The following is a 14,980-nucleotide window of genomic DNA, read 5'->3' on the forward strand; positions in this document are numbered from 1 at the left end:
CACCAGATACGTAGTTAGCACTCAGTCCGTGATGGTTCCTCCCTCTCAGTGCCCTGTTGTCTTCTTCTGAATTTCAGAAGTCTCCATTTTTTTTCCCTAAATAATTTTCTCCTTAAGTACTGCCTTCTAGATAAAGAAAACTCTCTTATTTAATTTGATTGTTTCCCTCTTTGTTTAATTACTAACATTAAGACGTTAGTGCTTTCTTGTATTTTTTTTTCATGGCAAATGTGATATTTTAGCTCTTTGGGTTGCTTTATTTGTCAAGTTTCTGCTGTTGCTCGTATCAGAAACTTGATTCAATGTGGCTTAAGGAAAAGGAGACATTATTGGTCTCTGTAATTAAATATTCCATTTAATATTTATTAAATTATTGCTTTATTTTATTTTTTATTGAAGTATAGTCGGTCTACAATGTTGTGTTTTGTTAGTTTCTGGTGTACAACATAGTGATTCAGTTGTATATATATATATATATATATATATATATATATATACATATATATATATATATATATATTCCTTTTCATGTTTCTTTTCATTACAGGCTATACAAAGTATTGAATGTAGTTCCCTGGGCTAGACAGTAGGACCTTGTGGTTTATCTGGTTTCATGAAGATTTTCCTTGTAGTTCCAGTTGCACAAGATCTTCCGTCAGAGTTTGGTGGGTATTCTGTGAGAATTACTCCGCACGTACATGTATTTCTGATGTATTTGTGGGAGGGGGTGAGCTCCGCGTCCTTCTATTCCTCCATCTTGAAGCCCCGCCTCCTAGAGGGTCGCTTTAGCCAAAGACAAGGCTGCGTCCAACCAGACAGCAGCCCAGGAAGCAGGCTCTGGTTCTTGGCTCCACTCTCCTGTGTTGCCCTCACTCTTGGGTGGAGCAGCATTTGCTTCCATCCTCTTTTCTCAGCAACTCCATTGAAGGAGTTTTCCTTTCCCATTAGAGGCACCAAGAGTCTTGGGTCTTGGGTCCAAACCCTGCAGCTGGGGGACCGTGACATGCTGGCCAGCCCTGCTGGGTCCCGTGCCTGCAGCTGCGGGTGGGGACTCAGCCTTCTCCAAACCTCATGGGCTGTGAGAGGCATGTGGTGGGTCCCAGAGGGAAATCAGGGCAGGGCTCTGTGCTCTGGGGCAGTGGGGACAGAAGTAGGATTATTTTAATTTCTATTTTCCAAGTGAAGAAATAACCTGTGTCCATTAGCAGCTAACTCAACCCCATCTGATAAGCTTATGTCTTCCAAAAAATGGGTGCTGAGTATCAAAGAGTCAACTGATATGACCCCCAACTTTTTAAAATTGAAGTACAGTCAGTTGCAGTGTGTCAATTTCTGGTGCACAGCATAATGTCCCAGTCATGCATGTGCATGCATATATCCATTTTCATATTCTTTTTCATTAAAGGTTATTACAAGATATTGAATATAGTTCCCTGTGCTGACAGAAGAAACACTTTTTTAAAACCTATTTTTATATATAGTGGCTAACATTTGCAAATCTCAAACTCCCAAATCTATCCCTTTCCACCCTCTTTCCCCGGTAACCATAAGATTGTTTTCTATGTCTGTGAGTCTATTTCTGTTTTGTAGATGAGCGTCTAGTGTCCTTTCTTTTTCTTTTTCTTTTTCTTTTTAGATTCCACATATGAGTGATATCATATGGTATTTTTCTTTCTCTTTTTGGCTTACTTCACTTAGAATGACATTCTCCAGGAACATTCGTGTTGCTGCAAATAGCATGATTTCATTCTTTTTTATGGCTAAGTAGTATTCCATTATACAGCCTTTTTAACAATCTTGTGCAGAACCCCCGTCCTGCGTCTTCATTCCCTTGTTTGTGAAATGGAAGCAAAGCACTTTATCCTCCCATAGATGTTTGGAGGCTTCACTGAGGTGATGAGCTCTTAGTAAGTGCTCTGTGAATGCAGGGTTGACCTTGAATCTACGTGACCTCAGGCAAGTCACTTCAGGTTGCTGAGCATCCTTGCCCATAGAATGAGATCACAATAACCCTGCATCCAGGACAAGGCGTGTGGGAGGCACTCAGTAAACAACAGGAGACTGGGGGGAGAGAGAACTTTGTAAATGATAAGGTTTACCAGGTACCAGGTGTTTTTATCAACACCATTTCTCCGTCACTAAGCTATTTAGGTGAGGAAGCCGAGGCTCAGAGAGGTAAACTTACTTCTCTAGGATCACACAGTGGGGCAGAGCCAGGCTTTGAGCCCATGTCCTTCCTGCTGTTCCAGTTGCTTCCTGAATATAGTGCTCACCCCTCAGGGCCTGGCTGAGAGATCACCTCTCATGGGGTCCCCCTGGGGCTCCCAGCTGGGCTAAGAGCTCTCCTCTGTTCCCCCTCACCCTCTTCCCCTGGATTCATCACAGCTCTTATTCCCTGGTGCTGTAACTGTCTACTTAGGTGTCTGTCTTCTGCCACTGGACCAGGAGTCAGGCCTGATGTGCCTGGGAGCCCCTGGCCCTTGGTGTGCTGCTGGGAGTGAAGACGGAGCTGGTAAAAAGAGAGCTTCTGGCACCACACCAGCTCTCCCTGTTGGACCTTGTGCAGGGTCCTGAACCTCACTGAGCCTCACTTTTCTCTTCTGTGAAATGGGAACGACAGGACCTTCTTAGTTGTGCTGCTGCCAGGATAGAAGTAGCATAATAGTAGGAACCAGCATTATTTGAGGGATTGCTCATTCTGTTTCATCCAACAATCTTTTCAGGCAGATGCTAGATTCATGCATATTTTGTAGACAAGAGAGAGCCCGAGAGAGGAGAACTGATTTGCCCGGAGTCGCACTGCTGGAACCTGCAACACACACGCAGGGAACTCGGTGAGCGCGCTCTATAATGATGATAAATGTTCACGGAGTGACTGAGCGGAGGCGCTCCACACCGCCTCCCCTGCCGCCGGCGGCCCCTTGGCCCTTGTTAAATACCAGGCTCACCTGGGGCAGGACCCTGGGCTGTGGCTGGGCTGGGGAGGAGAGCACGGCTCTGCACACCAGGCTGGGGGCAGCTTCTGGAAGGAGGGTGGTTTGGGGCAGAGCGGAGGCCCACCCCAGCCAGCCCTGACAAGCTACTGGGCTCACAAAATCTGACGTCCTGATCTGGAGAAATCGCTGCGGCCCCTCCTCCATCCCAGATTTTCCTGACATCTTCCTCTTCGCGGCAGGAAGAGCTGAGCGGCTGCATGTGTTCTTCGGGGAGCAGACACTGACATTTCTGGACTGTTTATAGTGCGCGTTCCCGTCAAGGAAGGAAGGGCGCGGTGGGGGGGCAGCGTGGGGTGGCTCAGCACTGAGCGGCGGGGCTCAGATCTGACATTCACTGGCTGTGAGACCTTGGCCTTGTCACAGTTCCTCTCTGAGGGTGGGAGAAGGACCACCCTGTTTGGATGGGTGAGGTCAATGAGGTATCAGTAAAAAGCCCCAGCACACAGTAGATGCTCAGAGATGTGTTTTCTTTCTTCCTCCCACCCCCTTTCCTTCCTGAGACGTTTACTGAGCGCCTGCCAGGAACCACGTGCAGCAGAGGGACCGTAAGTTCTTCAGAAGCCTGGGAGAGCCGCGGTGTTTGGAGCTGGATGCGAGGATCAATGCTGATTCTAATATGAGCTCACCTCTCCCAGACTCAGTGTCCTTCTCTGGATATAAAATATGTCTCTTGCCAGGAAATGCACTGTCCTGGTCTCCCTCAGCCTGGAGGCCCCAGACGAGGGACCGTCTGCCTCCTTTGTCCCCTGGATGGGAATCTCTTAGGACTCAAGGAAAGAAGGAGGTCTGAGGGTGGGGACCGTCAATCTCTCTCCTGGCTTGGCCATGCACTTAGCCGGGTGAGCTTGGGAACTCTGGAGGTTCTGGAAGCTATTTCCTGCGTTCAGAGCTGTGTGACATGTCAGGGACCCATCGGGGAAGAGCTGGTGATACTGAGAGTAAGAGGGAGGGGCAATGGAAATACGGGGAGGCAGCAATGGTGGGGAACTTGAGAGACAGTCCCAGCGCACAGCCAGCGAGGACTGGGGCTAGGGCCAGCACTAGGGAGTGGAGGGGCAGCGGAGGGAGGTACCCAGTCAGACCTTCCCAGAGGACTGGAGGGAAAGTAAGCTTAATGGCAGACTTGGACCCATTGTCCAGCAAGAGGATGATTTGCAGAGAAGTGGTAAGCTCCCTGTCTCTGGAGGCGTTCAAGTAGTACCCATGACCATCGGGCAGAGCCACGGAAGGGCCAGGGCTCCAGGAACCTCAAGGACCCTTCCTGAGTCTCTGTCTAGGGGATGCCAGATAACCTGACTGCTCCTCTGCTGGGTGACCTTGGCCTTGCAGAGAAGATCCCAGGGCGAGAAGCCCTGCGCTGGCTTTTGGGGCCCCGTCAAGGAAGAGGCTCAGCCACCCTTGGCGAGGGGCCAGAGTGCTTCCCTTTCCCTGATCCCAAGGATGGCAGCTGCTGACTCTCCTGCGGCTTGGCATCTGGTTCTGACAGATTCATGGAAGTTCATGTTCCCAGAACTGCAAGTGGCCAGAGAGCAGACGGGCAGCTCATTACCTAAGGGCGAAAGGACAAGGAAGGTCAAGGGGGCTCTGGGAAGGCCCTTGGGTAAGGGCGCCACCTGGAGAGGTCGAGATCTTATGGGAAGCATTCTAGGCAGGACCAGGCAAGCAGGGAGTGTAGAGAATCAGGGACGGCTTCCTTGGAAAGGTGGCATGAAACACAATCTTGGAGGACGGGGAAGACTGGAGAGAAGGGGAGAGACACTGCATGCAGCCCCTGGAACAAGACCTTCCATGGGACCAGTGCCAGAGGCTGGACTTGACCAGAGACATCAATTTGGCTGCCATTGCTAGACATGGAATTAAACCCAGATGAGGTTTTTCGGTGGTTGTTATTGTTCACACAATTGAGAATTTCAGAGCTGGCTTCAGGCATAGCTAGTTCCAGATTCTCAAACAATGCTGTGGTCTCTTTCCATTACTCAAGTCTTCTTTCTCCATATATTGTCTCAGAGAGTTGGCCAAAGGTGGTCGTCAGCAGCAATTTACCCCCCAGTCACTCTGGAATAACTTACATGAAAGGTCTCATTGTCCCACCTTGGCCATCCCTGCCCCTGAAGCAGGCATGGAAGGCTCTGGCTGGCTTCGGCTGGCTCATGGCCCAACCCCTGCGTTAAGAATGTGCAGAGGCATTTCCGTCAGGACAGCTAGGATGCAGTTACCAGAAGGGGGAGAGTGGATGTAGGCAAGGCAAAAACAGATGACCTTCGGGGGTGGGGAAGGGGGGAATGTGATCCTGCCCGTGGGCTTCCTGCTGCCAGCACCTGCCACCTTCCCTCCTGACTTCTGAGTGCTCCTGAGCTTTGGCCCCCTGCACGGACGCTCCTTTTTTCCTGTCTGAGCATCCTCTTGGTGATCATCACGCCCCGCAAAGATGCCTGCATCCTAATCCCTGGGACCGTATGTGGTGAAAGGGACTTGGCAGATGTGATGGAGTCAAGGATCTTGAGACGAGGAGGTGATCCTGGATTATCTGGGTGGGCTCCACGTAATCACACGATCACGTCAGTGTGCTTATACGTGGAAAAAGGAAGCAGGAGAGGGCGGGAGGAGTGGAGGCTCTGAGGGTGGAAGCGGAGATGGGAGGGGTATGATTGCAGGCTGAGGGCTGTGGGCCATGAAATGTAGGCTGTCTCTAGAAGCTGGAAAAGCAGGGGAACAGACCCTGCTCTGGAGCCTCCTTGAGACCCATTTTGGACTTCTGACCTCCCCAGAACGGTCAGATAATACATTTGTGTTAACACAACACAAAACAAGCCATTGAGCTTGTGGTTCCTTGTTACAGCACTCACAGAGAATCAATATGCCCCTTGGTACCTGGCATCTCACGTTTTGGATCTCATACTCCACACTGGTTTCCTGCCATCACCCAAAGGTAGAACCATCTCCCAGAGGCTCAGCACGGAAGGAAAAGTTAAGATTCAGGTCGGTTCTTCTCAACCAGCCCCACCCCACCCGGCAGGCTGCACCGTGCTCTGATCTGTCATCCTCCATCGGGACATCTGCCACACAACTCGCAGGTCCCAGCTGAAATGTCATCTCCCCCAAGAGGTCGTCCAGGTGCTGCTTCAATACGTTATCAGCCCTTCCCTGGCACACGCTCCATCAGCTCGATCACACTGGGGTGTGACTGCATGTTCTCGCAGCCTCTCCATTGAGCTGCGAGCTCACTGAGGACACGGATGTTATCCGATTCATCAAGGCATTGCTGATTCCCTTCACAGGGCCTGCACGTAGTAGGTGCTAAGAAAATATTTGTTGAATGAATGAATGAATGAATGAATGCAGCACCACTAGGCACGTGGGGTGGGTCGGAGTGGAATTCCCCCAGAGATGGGGTTGGACTTGACCGCTGCCTGCCGTCCCCCAAATCCACTCTCTCTCATTCCTGGTTCTTGCCTCCCTTGTGGTTAGATGTGACCGTGGGCTGAGTTCTGAGTTCTGGCCCATGAAATGCAGGCAGAAATGATGGGCTCCCTTTGGGGGCCAAAGCTTTTAAGGAACAGCCTCCTTTTCTCTCCTTCCTCAAGCTGGAAAGACATGGGGACAAGGTCCTTGTTTTTAAGGGGATGTGGCTGCAAGTGAAACCTGCTCCCTGATCAGAGGAAACTCCTACTGGCCAGGAATACAGGCGCAGGACTGCCCTGCAGAAGGGGAAACCGCATTCTGATGTGCTGAGCCCTTTTTTATTTGGATCTATGTTTCAGCAGCTTGAATTGCTCTAATTAATACACAAATTGGTACCCTGAAGTGAGGGTGTTGCCATAACAACAAAGCGAAAATCTGTGGCACTTGTGGTGACTGTGGGTGGGGAGGACACAGAGGTCACGGGCAGGAAGGCTGGGGACTCGTGTCCTGTAGTTGAAGACAACTGAAGAACCATTGCCTAAAACGGGCCGTGGATGGGGTGTTCGAGGGGACGGGGCAAAGAGCCTGACAGCTAGCGAGAATTCGTTTCTTCCTGCTGCGCATCACAAGGTATCACAAGGGAGACGTGAGCTCAGGCAAGAATTGTCCAGCCTGTAAACCAAAATGAAAGGATGTAGTGTTCAGAAATACAAGGCTTCTCTGAGATGGTTGGATTTTTCTGACTTGGACGTTGAGAATGAGAAATAAACTTCTGCTGTGTCTGAGTCTTCCTGTGCCTCTGGTTCTATTTTTGCTGCTAGCATGACCCTGACTACACACGTGGCGTTGGGGAGTACCCCCTTTGGGTCTAAACGGGACTCCTGGCCTACATACACCGGCTGAGTCTCCGGTGGTAAGGACGGGACACGCCGAGCCAGCCTTCTCCCTGGGTGGCTCGCCCAGGAATCTGCAGCATGGGTCTGCAAGCACGAGGCCGGACTCATGACTGCACGAATACCAATGAGCCAGTCGCAAAAGCCAGAGAGAGACCAAAAAGGCTCTGTTTACCCCCAAATAAGAGGCCCTGGGCTTTTCCCACTGAAAACAAAAACCGCTTCCCGTGTCACCAAAGGCAGAGGCATAAAAAACAACAACATGGAAATGAACACCTTGGAGAATGTCTTGTATTTGCTTAGTTCTATGATTTACAAAATTCTCCCACATCTGTTTCTCATTGGATGCTTCCACCAAACCTCTGAGTAAGGTGTTGGTCACATTTTTCAGATGAAGAAACTGAAGCTTAAAGATTAGTGACAGCTAGTGAGCAAGGGGGCTAATTCCAGGCCAGTTTCCCGTCTCTAGAAATTTGCTGCTTAATGACTGAGATGTGGAGGGACCTCTTTTTCACTGGGGCCTGGTGAGTGTGCCTGTGTGTGTGTGTGTGTGTGTGTGTGAGCGATGCTGGTAGATGACAACCGAGTCCTTGCACCTCTGTAGACCTCAGTGACCCCATGTCACTGCTGGACAGAGGGACCATGGCGAGCAGTATGCTTGCCTGGAAAGATCTTTTTCTTAAATTGAAGTATAGTCAATTTACAATGTTGTGTTAATTTCTGGTGTACCGCACAGAGATTCATTTAGACATACATATATATATGTATTCCTTTTCATAATCTTTTTCATTATAGGCTATTATAAGATATTGAATATAGTTCCCTGTGCTCTACAGTAGGAACTTACTGTTTATTTTATATATAGTGGTTAATATCTGCAAATCCCAAACTCCCAATTTGTCCCTCCCCAGCCCCTTTCCCCCTGGTAACTAGAAGTTTGTTTTCTATGTCTGTGAATCTATTTCTGTTTTGTAAATAAGTTCATTTATGTCTTTTTTTTTTAGATTACACATATGAATGATACCATATGATATATGTCTTTCTCTTCCTGGCTTACTTCACTTGGTATGACAATCTCCAGGTCCATCCATGTTGCTGCAAATGGCAGTATTTCATTCTTTTCTGTGGCTGAGTAGTATTCCGTTGTATAAATAAACCACAGCTTCTTTATCCAGTCATCTGTTGATGGACATTTAGGTTGTTTCCATGTTGTGGCTATTGTAAACAGTGCTGCTGTGAACACTGGGGTGCATGTAACTTTTCAAATTAGAGTTTCCTCTAGATATATGCCCAGGAGTGTTGCCCAGAAAGATTTTTACTGATGATACAACTGAGGCCCAGAGAAGCCAGAGGCTTGCCTGACTTTGCACCACAAATGGCAGGAAAGCTGCAATGAACACCTCAGATTGTCTGCACCAAGGTCTTCTCTCTCTCTCTGCCCTGTCATCTCTGAGCCTTGCCTCCTCAGCCGGCTCTCAGACTTTCTAAAGGAGGAATCTTGCCTGCTCCCCTCGACACCCCAACTTCCCAGGCTCCGCACTGCAGGACTGGGCCCAGGGACAGGAGGGGGAGCTCCGGGGACCCAGACTTGCTGTATCAGGTTGGTTGCGGACTTTGGCTGGTCTGTAGCACCCCTGCCCCCTTCACTGGAGGGCTGGCCTCTCCCGGGCTCTGTGTGGGGTGGTCCTGGGGCTGCCTATCAAGATGTGTGTGTTCTCCAGACGGGGGGTGGGGGGGTGGGGTGGCCCTACTCCAGGGGTTTTGAATCATAAGGAGAAACTCCCAGGGGTCATTCACCACAGTGGGGGCAGCCTGGCAGAGAGAAGAGTTCCTTCCTTCTGGGTCCCCCAGAGCCACTCCAGCGTTTGCTGAGTTCGATCCCCCAGCGTTCCCTTCATTTTTGTGAGCTACCTGACACCCTTCCAATAGACTCAGTTCCCTCAAGTCAGGGTTTGGGGCTTGCAGCCAAGCACTCTTGCTGCTGCAGACTGCAACCCTAGCGGGTCATGGGAGAGGAGCTACTTCCCAAAGCCTCCCTCAGAGCAGGCAATACAGGGCACATTTATTGAGCACCGACTATGTGCTAGCTCCCATGCTGGGTCCTGGGGCTCCAGAGAGATGTCAGTCCCCTTTGAAGCCTGGAGAGCCCACAGTTCGTGGGCAGGGGAGGGAGATGGAGGAGGGACAGGGACCAGGGTCGTTGCTCTGCTGTCCCTGCTGTCTCTTGTGTAATCCACTCTCAACTGCTTATTCAATTGGCACCCAGAAGGGTTTGCTTCTGTTTCCGTTTGTTTCCCTTAAAAAAGAATCAATAAACTGTTCACAGTGTCTTTAATAGAGACTAAATCAGAGCTTTTTATAACCTTGTTATGGGGTTGGCATTTTCAACATTTTTCCTGTAAAGCTAAAGTTGGGTTAATGTGGCATCATTTGAGAATCAGACAGTGGACTGAGACTATTGGTTGATGATCAATTCACCAAGAATCAATCTGCATTTGGCAGTTTACCACTTCCAGAGACTCCCTAGGGCAGAGCAACCGATCTGCATGTTAGAAGCTCAGAGAAGGGAAGGAACTTGCCTAAATTCACACAGCCTGGATCCATCCCCTGACTCTGCAGCCCTGGCTTTCTTGTTAAACAGTGCAGACCAGTAGCAGGAACTCAGAGCTGCAGGATGGGGTGGCGAGGCACAGAGATGGTTTCTGCAGGGAGAAGGCTGAGGGAAGGACAGCTACTCATAGGGGCTGCTGGATGGGCTTCTGTGTTCCCGCACTGCCCCCTGGTGGCCGCCCCATGCCTGGCCTCCGGGATCTGGGAGCCCTGAGCTTGGAAATTTCAGCCTGGTTGTAGCTGTGGGTGGGTTCCAGATCTTCCTGGTGGAGCAGCCCCTGCTTTTGGACAGCTGAATGCTTATTCCTTCTAGAACAGATCACAGATGTTCAGGTATTTATTTGTGGGAGAAGTGTTCATTCATTAGGTTCTTTAATCGGTCTCCAGAGACACTTGGATGCCTCAGGCTGAAATGGTGATGACTCGGCATAGTCCTTGCCCTCAGGGAGCCTCCATCCTCCTGGGAAGGGAGGTCCCCCAGAGAGACACCCACGATGCAGGGAGAGGTGGGCACCATGAAGCCACACCCAGAGCATCCTGGGAGCTGCAAACTGGGCAGGAATGGGGAGTGGAGGGAGGGGCCAGAGGAAGGCTGGTTAAGGAAGGTAGCAGGAGGGGTGAGCATCGTAGGAGAGCTGGGGTCAGAGGGGTCCAGAAGGAAGAGGCAAGTCAACTGCGAAGCAATGGCCCAAAACTTCGGGAGGGGGGCGGGGCATCTTGCTTTCCAGGGCTCTGGAATTCATGCTACATTCATCATTTTGTGTTCTCTTCCTTCTCCTGCTCCAAATTGAGTGAGATCAGGGGCTCCCCCATACCTGGAGGAGTCAAGGTGGGGAGGGAGCGGCAGGGGATAAAGTGATAGAGGCCGAGAGCTGCAGGTTGGCTTAGCTGACAAGTGCAGACTCTGTCCTGAGAGTGAAGGGGCCCCATTAAAAGATTTGAACAGGAGAACGGCCAGGCCACTCCTGAGTTGGAAAGGTTTCTGAGTTGGGAAATTTTCTGCAGAAGCAGAAGCTCTCCCTGTGCAACCCCCAGACCCAGGCAAGGGGGCGGTGGCCATGGTACTTATGCTTTAGAAGACCCTGTCCTGGTCCTCCAGCTGGACCGCTCCCCGCAGGTGAGGAGTCCCTGGGCTCAGGAGGATGTGGCCACCTGGGGGCTCACAGCCAACCCTTCTTCCAGATCACAAACCCTGGGGAGCTGGTCCCGAGTCTGGGATCTGTGCAGGCCTTGCCCCAGGTCCAGCCTCCAAAAGGTGGGCCATGCTGACAGTATGTGCATGGCTGGGTTCAAGGATGGCTATTTTGGGGTGTGGAGAGGGAGCCAGTAGGGGCCAAATGGAGGGTGGCAGGCGGCTAGAGCTGCTGTCAGGTAGGGGAGGACACCACCTCTGTTGATCTTCATCCTCTCCACAGTGATTTATGAGCGTCTACACTGTGCTCTGTGCTGGGGTCACCCAGGGCCAGCCCAGGCTGGGCTTCCTGGGTCCGAGGAACCCAGGGAAGTGCTGGTGGGAGGTGCCAAGAATAGGTCCTGCAGGTGGACCGTGGAAGCCAGAGGCTGGGGGCTGCACACCAGTGGGAGGACCAGCTTCAAGTCATCAGGGAAGATGGAGCTGCAGGGCTGAGGGTGCCTGGTGTAGACACCCATGGGGGAGGGACGGCCAAGACCCAGACGCCAGCACAAAGCGCCCTCTGCTCAGAGCTGGTGCTTGTGTGCAGCACAGGAGTAGGTCAAGAGGCTGAAGTATCCAGGGCTGGGGCAGAAACCCATGGGGAGAGGCTCCTCTCAGGGCTGGGGAGCCTTATCCGGGGGACAGCTTATCTCTGGAGATCTGGTCTCGGGGACACAGGCCAGACCTGCTGTTTCCTCAAGAATGGGATTCCCACCATGTCTGGAGCCCCCAGGAGGCAGCAGGAGTCTCCCCAAAGGCGGGCAGGAGGCGCTTCTCTGGCCCAGCCTGATAATTAGATCCTTCAATTGCAATTACTTTTGCAATTAGCTCAGCTGGTAATTGGAGCTGGAGGTGGTAATTTCCGTCCTTCACGGAAGCTCCCTCTGAATTGGACTCTGCTCATCTGTCCAGGGTGCAGGGTGGTGCTCTGGGAGCGCTGGGCTCGGTGGTGGGAGCCCTGCATGCTCAGCCCAGGGCTTGGCTCAAAGGGAAGCATTTGGGTCCTGCTGGAGCCTCCGGGTGGACATTTGGGGCTTTGTGTTCCCCCCTTGAGTGTGGGCTGGCCTAGTGACTTTTTCTAACCAGTAGAATTTGACAAAGGTGGTGGCTGCCACTTCTGTAATATAAAAGATTGTGACTTCTGGCTTGCTGGCAGACTCTCTTGCCTCTGGTTTGCATGTTTGATGAAGTCAGCTGCCATGTTGGGGGGTGGCAAGGAGCAGAAAGCTGTCCACAGCCACCGAGTGAGCCCAGTCGGGCCTTCAGATGAGACCGTAGACCCTGGGCTGACCCACCTTGATTGAAGCCTCCTGAGACTGTGAAACAGGAAACGACCTTGCAGGTCCCAGATTCCTGCCCCTGGATGCTAGGAGGTAATGCACGTGTGCTGTTTTCAGCTGCTGCTTTTGAGTGCAATTCATTATACAGCAGTAGGTAACCAGGACACAGGGGAACTATTACAATCAAATACCTTCTCTCCTTTGACCTTGACGAAGTCTGCGTTAGCAACTACCTGGAAGGTCAGGTTCAGACCTGGAATCTTTGGACTCCTTGAACCAGAACACAGTGGGAGGGGGAGAGCTGGACCTTAGCTGGAGGCCACCCGCCTTCTCTTCCCACCCAGGCTCCCTCCCTTATGCCCCAGGTCTTGTGTTGTGGGATTCGGTGAGCCGGCGGCGCATGGTGATGAAAGAATTTACCAAAGACAAAGGATGAAAATAGGAAAGGCGTTGATGAGGTATGGTGTCATAGCCACATCGGGCCATGCAGACTAGAGGTGACCGAGTGCCCCAAGAGCTGCTGTTGAGGTCTTTTAATGAGGGAGGGTGACCTTTAACTCCTTGTGCTGACGTGACTTCAGGCGCCGAGGGGTCACAAGGTGCGTGGTCCGCTAGTGCACAGTTCTCCGATTGGCTGATGCTGAGGTGACAGGGAAGGGAGGGGATGGTGAAAGGGTAGGGCGAGGGACTCTGGTAGGGGACTGTGACCAGTCCTGGTGGCCGGGCTTCTGGGCACGGTGAGGCTGATCTTTGTCTAGAGCGGCTAGTTCAGCTGAGGCAGGTAGATATTAAGAAAGGAATGTTCTTTGTTATCTTTAAAAGGCAGCAACTGGCCGCTTGAGAGGCCTTGGAGCAGGAATCTGCCAGATGTCTGCGGGCCCCACAGCTTGTTCATGCTCAGGGGCTACACCTCCATACAACTGCCCCTGCAAACAGCCCCCCCCGGGGCCCAGCCGTGCGCATACCCTCCGCACAAGGTGCGTGGTCTGCCCTCCCGAGGCTGGACCTGGGCAGAGGCCTGAAGAGGCCCCAGAACTGGGCTTTAGCACCGTCTGGCTGAGGAAATCCAGGGATCTGATTCCTCCAAGTGTGCTGTACAAGGGAGGAGGGGGCTCCTGTGGGCACCTCCTCTTGGCCTCACAGACTCCTGACCCCAAGAGGTGCAGCTGGAGGGCCCAGGAAGGATTTTCCAGAGCACAGGAATCATGGCGGGGGCGCTCTTGCTTGGGGTCTGAGGGTGGTCCTGGGAGAGCCCCTTGTTCCAAACTTCTCAGGTGGGTGAGAGGTCCCCAGTGATATGCCTGAGCAGAAGCCACCCCCGAGAGGCAGGAAAAGAGTGAGGGCGTGGAAAAAATCCCAGTCCAGGGTCAGCGCTGGTTCCCCATATCTGTCCCCTCCTCCCTGATTCAATATTTACTGGAGCCCACTCTGTGCCAAGCTCTTGCCAAGCCCTGGCAACCTGGATTTGAAGGACACAGCCTCTGCTTTTCCAGTTAACCAGGGAAGACATACCTTGAAGCAAACCTAGACCTTCTCCCCAAGCATGCATATGGGTTCTTGAAAAGCCGTGCCCAGCAGCGGTTTTGGTTCAACAGTCCCTCATTCAATTAGAAGTCACTGAGTACCTATTACATGCCAGGAACCGGGTATTAAGCAGGAAGGGATTGATCAGCACAGGGGTTATTAGAAAGCTCACAGATTCGTGGCTGACTGGCTGGCAGGAGCAGTTACTGCCTCCCACCCGCCAGCCTGACAGAGCTCACCGCTTTGTGCACAGAGCTTCTTTTTAAATCAGAGGTGCTTACTGCCTTTGATCAGGAAATTCGGAGTCACATGTCTGCACCCGAGGGGAGGAGGCTGGCAAAGGCAGATGCTTGCCTTCTACGTTGGGCAGGAGGGATTCGCAATAGAGGAAACTACGAAGAAGTGAGAGGGTGCCCGCCGTCGTGACTGACAGCTGCCCGCCCAGGCGAGAAACAGACTAAACAGACGGAAGAAGAAACTGAGCAGGCGTAACCCCCGCAGCGTCGCTCAGCAATGCCCCACAGAGCAGCATCTGCATTCCCTTCTAATCGGTGTGTCACTTCTGCTTTTGCAGACCACTGGTTAGAAGAAGAAGGATGGATCTGATCTTGCCAAATAAAGGATTTCAATCCTTTCCAATTCTTTGCCAGTCACATTCTATTTAAATGTTGGGCAAATATTTAAACAACCCTGTGAGCCCTCCTTTGGTAGCTGCTGCTGCTCATGACCTCAGCTCAGGACTCCCTGCCCTTCTCACTGGGTTGTCTCCCTCCCTCTGTGTAGCTTCTGTCTGCGGATTATTCCAGAATATAAAAGTAAGATGCAAAATCAAAGCCAATCAATGTTTATATTTAAACATATTCTGCGAGCAGTCATATTATGCCAGCTGGTGAGCTGTAACTGAATTCAACACTGATAGAGTCACTGAAGGTGGAATCTGAAAACCTCTTAACATGTTGGTAAGATGTGGAGTAAATCCTCGGTCCCCTTTACAGACATTTAAACTATTCTATTTTGCAGATATTTAACTAAACATTTATTGATTCTTTCATTTACATTTTTCTTTTCATATTTTGGAGGCTCTGAAGTTCTTTTTTTTTT

This window comes from Camelus ferus, chromosome 22 (genome assembly GCF_009834535.1).
Source record: "Camelus ferus isolate YT-003-E chromosome 22, BCGSAC_Cfer_1.0, whole genome shotgun sequence".
Lineage (NCBI taxonomy): Eukaryota > Metazoa > Chordata > Mammalia > Artiodactyla > Camelidae > Camelus > Camelus ferus.